The following is a 7083-nucleotide window of genomic DNA, read 5'->3' on the forward strand; positions in this document are numbered from 1 at the left end:
TGATCACATAACAGAACAGATAAATACATACTCTACACTCTTGTTGGATGATGAACACATTGCGTAGGATTACACGAACCCTCAATGCCGGAGTTAACAAGCTCCACAATTATGTTCATATTTAAGTAACCTTATAGTGTAAGATAGATCAAAAGACTAAACCAAGTACTAACATAGCATGCACACTGTCACCTTCATGCATATGTAGGAGGAATAGATCACATCAATACTATCATAGCAATAGTTAACTTCGCAATCTACAAGAGATCATGATCATAGCATAAACCAAGTACTAACACGGATGCACACACTATCACCATTACATCGTGCAGGAGGAATAGAACTACTTTAATAACATTGCTAGAGTAGCACATAGATAAATTGTGATACAAACACATTGCAATCATAAAGAGATATAAATAAGCACCTCACTATGCCATTCATCAGTGAATAAGTATTCTGTGAAATATAGCCTAAGAGACCCACACGGTGCACACACTGTCACCTTTACACACGTGGGATAAGGAGTCTCCGGAGATCACATAAGTAAAACTCACTTGACTAGCATAACGACATCTAGATTACAAGCATCATCATATGAATCTCAATCATGTAAGGCAGCTCATGAGATTATTGTATTGAAGTACATAGGAGAGAGATGAACCACATAGCTACCGGTACAGCCCCGAGCCTCGATGGAGAACTACTCCCTCCTCATGGGAGCAGCAGCGGTGATGAAGATGGCGGTGGAGATGGCAGCGGTGTCGATGGAGAAGCCTTCCGGGGGCACTTCCCCGTTCCGGCAGCGTGCCGGAACAGAGACTCCTGTCCCCCAGATCTTGGCCTCGCGATGGCGGCGGCTCTGGAAGGTTTCTGTGGTTTTCGTCGAACGTCCCAGGGTTTTCGATCCAGGGGCTTTAAATAGGCGAAGAGGCGGCGCAGGAGGGTCGAAGGGGCGACGACACCATAGGGCGGCGCGGCCAGGGCCTGGGCCGCGCCGGCCTATGGTCTGGGGGCCCAGTGCCCCCCCTCTGGTCCTTCCCGGGTGTTCTGGATGCTTCCGGTGAAAATAGGAACTTGGGCGTTGATTTCGTCCGATTCCGAGAATATTTTGTTACTAGGATTTCTGAAACCAAAAACAGCAGAAAATAGCAACTGGCACTTCGGCATCTTGTTAATAGGTTAGTTCCAGAAAATGCACGAATATGACATAAAGTGTGCATAAAACATGTAGATAACATCAATAATGTGGCATGGAACATAAGAAATTATCGATACGTCGGAGACGTATCACGCAGCGTGTCGCCTACCTCAACTACCACAAATCCAGCTACGTCTATGTGGTGACCCTGCATACCACTGCATGTTGTAGCATGCCAGTCGTTGATATAACATTCACGAAGTACCATTCCGCAAATATTACATCCCTCAGAGTAGTACAACAGAACATAGCAGGTCCATAACTCATTCATTTATTATTACAACTATCATACACATGTCATCTCGGAGCTCCTCTTGGGTCCTAAGAGGAATACTCCTGGGTTCGAGGCGAACCCAACATAGCTTACAATATAAGAGTCTCATTAAGTTATACATTTATTTCCTCGAGCAGCTAAATACTAAGAGTTTGGGCTGCTCGGTTACTACTACTACGGGATATCTCTAGGCTTGATCTCCTCCGGAAGCCTCCCCGGATCCGTAGACGATGAGGTAGTCTACGCCTTCTATACCTCCCGAGAGGTCTGGTTCTTCATAGCCGATGATCTCGGCTCCTTCATTGTTGTCGTGGTCCTCCTCCAGACGATTCAGACAATCTAAGCATGGGATTTAAGAGTGGTATGAGTACGAGCGTACTCAACAAGTTCATTATAGATAAGAGGTGTTTAATGCTCTAGCTACAATATTAGACCAGAAAGTCTAATACCAATGCAAGTTTTGATAAACATTTCTTCAAGAGATTGCTTTTATTTGAAAGAGCTATGTCCGTCAGCCTTCACCGGTTTACTAGAACTTCATGGAGCTCCTTTCCGGCCGCGTTCGCAGTTCCTTATCCCGGAACAGGGAGTGACAGGTCACAGTTCTTTACACTCTGCAGAGGTGTGTTGCTTTACCCATAGGAGATCTTAACCTTGGTGCCAACCGGGCAGCTTTCCCGTCCACACTTCCTTCGGTGTGAGGCCCGGTATAAGGTCTAGCCAATCATGTTCCTCCGCTACCTCGAACACTCACCCTTTGTTGCATGCCCCGACCCTGGGTCCTCGCCGGTCCCATTATTCCCATATATTTCAGGGTGGACCCCGACCACGACGACAGTCTGGGATCGAACCAAACTCCTTCGCCGGTAGCTGCAACCCATCATAGACCGCAATACCGTGGGGACTTAGGACTCCCCAGCCTCACCATCTTGCTCCTTCGGGCGACAAGTTTACTACAGACTATGCCGTGGGGACTTAGGACTCCCCAGCCTCACCAGCTTGCCCCCTTGGATTACAAGTGTACTACGGTAAAGCGCATCCGTTGATGAACGAGAGGTGGAAACACTTTTGACTACTCTGTCCCACTCCGGATCTTATGGTTAACACGGGTATTACGGCACAAGAATCACTGGCGACATTTGTTGTTTAATCCTAGATGGATATAAACCCGTGCAATGGAACCTCCACCATATCAATACAATCCATGGTTCCATTGCCCACCACATAGTCATATTCATAGTTATGAAAGTAGTGGTTTTGATTTTTATGCAATAGTGATAACCATTATACCTTGCAAGTAATTTGATAGAAATACTCAAATGACATGAGCAAGTGATGAACTTGCCTGAACACTGCAAAGTTTTGCAGTTGGATGGTGTGTACTGACCCTTGTCCTCTGGTTCTGAAAAATAGCATCATTGTCCGATAAGGGCAATGGTTAAAGAAGCATTTATGCATGGTTCCAGTTTTAGGGTTTGTCCCCCCCTTCCGATGTCGTTATTATTTCATGTAGAAGGTTATTACTAAGAATAATTTGGGGATACTTGATTTAAAGTAATATACAACCTTGAAATGTTGTCAAGGTGTTTTTAAAATCCAAATGCATTAATGGACTTATTTTTATTATTGAAAATTATATGTGTGATTTAAATGATTATTTAAATCATCAAATGAAGACTTATTCTTAATTGTCTTCAAAAATTCCCCTTTGTATTTTATTATGATAGAGAATTTTATGCTGATCTATTTTCATATTTTTAATTATTTTTTTTAGAGCTATTAAGTATTTATTGTGCCTTTCCAAAGTTTATGCATTTTAATTGAATTGTGAAATGGCAAAAATGCCCCTGGGCCCACCTGTCGGTGCAACCCAGTGGGTTAGGTCGAACCGACCGGCCCGGTCCGGCTCGACCAGCCCCACTCCTCTCTTTCCTTCTCACGCGCGACTGAACCCTAACCCTAGCCGCTCTGGCGACTCGCGTCGCCACCGCTGTCGCCGCTCGATTCCGGCGAGCTCCGCCGGAACTGGCCCCCGCCATGATGCGCAATCGACGCGCCTCACGACGGCGGTCATCTTCATCCGCGTCGATCTGACGCGGGCGACCTGCTGCTCTCGGCCTCGACCCCTTCTGGTGCTAGGGTTACGGGATCGCTCGATCCCGCCGTTCACTGGGCTCCAGGCGCGGTGGCGCCGCCGTGGGCCTCGCCACGGTGATGTGGGGCGCTGCGGCGCTTGTCGGCGCATGGCCTAGCCTGGCCAGGTGCTACCGAGCACTCGGCGCGCGCCGCCGTGGCCGCCATGGCCGCATCTGCTCGTCTGCTTGCCCCGGGTATGTGCGCCACCTCCTGCTCTCTCTCCTTTGCCTGTTCTACTCCTCCCCTTCCTCTTCTCCGTCTAGCTTGGTCACTGGCTTGCCGTGCCTCGTAGAGGTGCGGCCATGCCGTGATGCTGCTGTTGTTCTGCTCGTGCTGCTGTGCTGCTGCTACGCCGCTTGGTTTGCTGTGCTAGCCGTTGTGCTAACCCTACTGCTTTGTCTTTCTTTATTCTTCTGTCTTTGCTCATGCTGTTCATGCTACTACCTTTACTGGCCTAGGCTATTGTTGCCCTGGCCATGCCAGTGTTTGCCATTCTTGCTAGATTCTTGCTCTGTGCTTCTGTTCATGTTATTATGCTTACCAGTCACTCATATGTGTTCATGTATGCTTCCCTGGCTCACTGCTGTGAGTGATTCTTGCTGTTTAGCAAGTAGCAGTGCTGCTTGGTTGGTGATTAGAGATTGTTGGCTCATGGTAGGCTCAGCCTTGCTTAATTGTGGTCCATATACATCAATTCCTTGATGATATGCTTCTGGATACAATCATAAAAATGGTTTATATAATTATATGTGATTCAATTATTGCTTAACTGTGGCTGTTTAATTTATATGATTCATGTGTTGATGCCAGTGATGCCCTAGCATGCCCTGGCATGCTCTAGCAAGCTTCTGATGATCATATGATCATCAGTTGCTTGTAAAAGCTTCTGTGTTGGTTCAGTGCTTCACTTCTATTCAACCTGTGATGTGTATGTATCACACAGGCTGGTCCTGGTGTGTGCTGGTGCTTACTTAAGCAGTAGCTATTGCTTGCAATGATCCATTGGATCATCAGCAAAGCCCTGGTGCTTTGATTTATTTGTTTTGTTCACTTATCTGAATTGCCTGAATTTTACTGAAGTGGATAAGTGATGTGAGCTGCTTTGCAGTTGTGATCATCCTATTAAATGTGCTAGGGCTAGATGGATGTCAACACTCAGTTGTGTACCCTAGCCCTTTACTGAACCCCAAATGGATAATGATGTGTGGTTCTTGTGCTGGCTCAGGGTTGAGGTGGCCCTGGCAGCACTTGTGATGCTGTCATGGTTGCTCCCCTCTCTGTGACTTACTATGATTTATGATTGCTTGCTGGATTGGGATAACTGTTCACTGGCTTGATCCAATATTGGACTTCCAGTGATCCTTTGATGTTGACAAAGTATATAGACAAGAATTTGTCTATAATCTGATGGCATAAGTAGCTGTAGGTGCTAAGTGTGTGGCTAGGCTAGCTGTGACTTCATCTTTTGTTGGATTTCTTCAGTTATGCATTGTTTTGCATAACTGCTGTTCCCATAGGATGATTGCCTAGTGGTCTATGCCCAAATTTGCTTGCACCAAATGGCTTTACAGCCAAATGATGATACAAACAGGGTATCCTACCCTTCTGTGCTTCTGTGATGCATTGGATGCTTATTTATGAGCAAAACATGTGTTTGCTCAGGTTCTTTTGTGTATACCTCACTCCAGCTCCTAGAAAATGGGTGTTGGTGTAGAGGATTTCTTCAGTGTGGTGATGATGCTTGCCCTGCTCCTCCTTGCAATCTTGTGGTGTTTGATTCAGTGCTGTGGTGAGTTAGGCAAGTTGAACAGCAGTGGCTGTTCTTCCTGTTCTTGATGTGCTTGTGTTCTTACCCTGGAGATTCTGTCGATGAATAGCTAGGGTTTGGCTCTGAAAAGTTTATATTTGGTGCTCCCTTGCTCTCCCTGGTCGACAGCTTGGTCTGGCACACTATGTGACTCACTGCTGGTGTGTGTGTGTGTTGTGCTACATGCACACTCAATGGCTTGGTGTTGAGCATGCACACAGGCTGTGTGAGCTGCTTGTGTGTGTGTATACACCAGATACTTGGTATCTGGCATGTGCTTGGCTATGAGATGATCAGCTCGGCAGAGCTGATCCATATCTTCTCATTTTCATTATTCTACTAACCTGCCAATTGGCATTGCCACTTGGCACAATGTTCTTTTTGCTTTGTTGTGTGCAGGGAATCAAGATGAGAATCAAGTGAAGATGAAGATCATCAAGTTCAAGATTAGTTGATATTCACATTGTAGTATTTAGACAGATTCACACTTTGTAATTATCTTTTCTTTTTCTTTTAATTTTCTATTTCTCCAATTCTTGTAATGTGTTGTAAATTTATATCTCAATTCTGGATATTGTAATTGACATTGTATCTTGTGTGAATATCAATAAAGCTCAATTTTCCTTAATGAGTTTTCTATAATTGTTGTTCTATTTATATTCTTGATTACTTATAATTGTTTATTGAATTAGCTCAAGTGTGAATAATGAGATATCCATTTGATGTTTGAATTTGAAATTCAAATTCAAATTTGGTTTGAATTCAATCATACAACTTAATTTAGAATTCAATCATGCAACTTAAGTTGTGATGCAAACTCTCCCCTCTCTTCTCAAAACCCTAGTTTAGTTAGATGAGAAACAAGTTTGTCGCACTCTCGAAACCCTAACCCTGTAAGGTGTCGAGAGAGAAACTTGTCCCCCTCCGATGCAGTTTTTGTTTAAAAGCGCGAAATTTCCCCAGAATTTACCATGCAATGCACATCCCTTTCTAAAATCTACCCCTCGATCGTCTCTAAACCTGGGACATTACAGCCTTTCCCCCTTAAAGAAAACTTCGTCCCGAAGTTGTGGTTGTAATACCTGAACAGCTCGGGGTATGTTTTCCTCAGGTCTTCTTCTTTTTCCCAGGTAGCTTCCCTCTCGGGGTGATGCTTCCATTGTATCTTGCAATACTTGATAGCTTTATTTCTGAGTTGTTTCCAGCTCTCCTCGAGAATCTTGGCTGGCTTCTCGATGTAAGTCAAGTCTGGTTGTAACTCGAGCTCTTCATGTGATACTGGTTCATCGGGGGTTTTCAGACACTTTCGGAGTTGTGACACATGGAATACATTGTGAACTTGAGCTAGCCTTCCCGGTAGATCCAATTCAAAGGCTAAACCTCGGTTCTGACTCAGTATCTTGAAAGGTCCTATGTATCTAGGACTGAGCTTTCCTTTTACTCCAAACCTCTGGAGTCCTTTCATCGGGCTTACCTTAAGATATACCATGTCTCCAACTCGTGGCTCCCATGTTCTTCTCTTCTGATCGGCATAACTCTTTTGCCGACTTTGGGCTATCTTGAGCCTATCTCTGATAATGTCAATGATTTGTTGTTTTTCCTTTACATAATCAGGATTGAACTCTTTGCTTGCTCCGGCTTCATACCAACATATCGGTGATCTAC

This window comes from Lolium perenne, chromosome 4 (assembly GCF_019359855.2).
Source record: "Lolium perenne isolate Kyuss_39 chromosome 4, Kyuss_2.0, whole genome shotgun sequence".
NCBI lineage: Eukaryota > Viridiplantae > Streptophyta > Magnoliopsida > Poales > Poaceae > Lolium > Lolium perenne.